General features: G+C 48.8%; 1 pseudogene; it reads right to left on the bottom strand.

Annotated features, from left to right (window-relative positions):
• Positions 1-211: 211 nt before the first annotated feature.
• On the bottom strand, positions 212-329 carry LOC126417893 (5S ribosomal RNA; annotated as a pseudogene).
• Positions 330-908: the final 579 nt, after the last annotated feature.

The following is a 908-nucleotide window of genomic DNA, read 5'->3' as shown; positions in this document are numbered from 1 at the left end:
TGAGCAAATAAGCTAAACTAAGCTCCACCCGACCAAGCAACGAATGTCCAATAGTACCGATCGGCCGCCGTGCCGTCCTCAGACCACAGGCATCACTGGATGCGGATTTGGAGGGCTCTCCCAGCCGTACGTCAGTTTACTAGACCGGATCCGCTACTTCTCAATCAAACAGCTTCTCAGTTTGTCTCACAAGGGCTGAGTGTACTCCGCTGGCCAACAGCACTCGGCAGACCGGATGGTCACCCGTCCAAGTGCTAGTCCAGCACGACAGCGCTTAACTACGGTGATCGGACGGGAACCGATGTTACCACTGCGGCAAGGCCGCTGGCCCCACGTGAGCAAATGCAAACTTTAATTTATCTGTCTTACAAAGGAATTGATTGTGCTCTGCGAGTGAACTACAACATTTCAAAAGTTCGACACGTTTATTGCTTCAGTGGCTTTTATCATTAAAAATTATTTACTACGTTGGAGAGAGAACTGTCAGATGCCTCTCATATCTTCTTTCTTTTCTGAGCTGCTCATTGGCCCTTGTAACTTATTAAATATTTGCAAATATAACGAACCTCTAGAAAAGAAGTGTGCCGGTGTTTTCTTTGGTCCCGTATGTGCCTGAACTCCTGACTCCTTTCCTATCGAGATAATATGAAACTCCAATCGTCCGCAGCTCGTGGTCGTGCGGTAGCGTTCTCGCTTCCCACGCCCGGGTTCCCGGGTTCGATTCCCGGCGGGGTCAGGGATTTTCTCTGCCTCGTGATGACGGGGTGTTTGTGCTGTCCTTAGGTTAGTTAGGTTTAAGTAGTTCTAAGTTCTAGGGGACTGATGACCATAGATGTTAACTCCCATAGTGCTCAGAGCCATTTGAACCATTTGAAACTCCAATCCGACAACGGACGACAAAGAGGTAG

This window comes from Schistocerca serialis, chromosome 8, assembly GCF_023864345.2.
Source record: "Schistocerca serialis cubense isolate TAMUIC-IGC-003099 chromosome 8, iqSchSeri2.2, whole genome shotgun sequence".
In the NCBI taxonomy this organism is placed as follows: Eukaryota; Metazoa; Arthropoda; class Insecta; order Orthoptera; family Acrididae; genus Schistocerca; species Schistocerca serialis.
The sequence above is the reverse complement of the archived record's forward strand: the minus strand, read 5'-3'. Positions and strand labels throughout refer to the sequence as shown.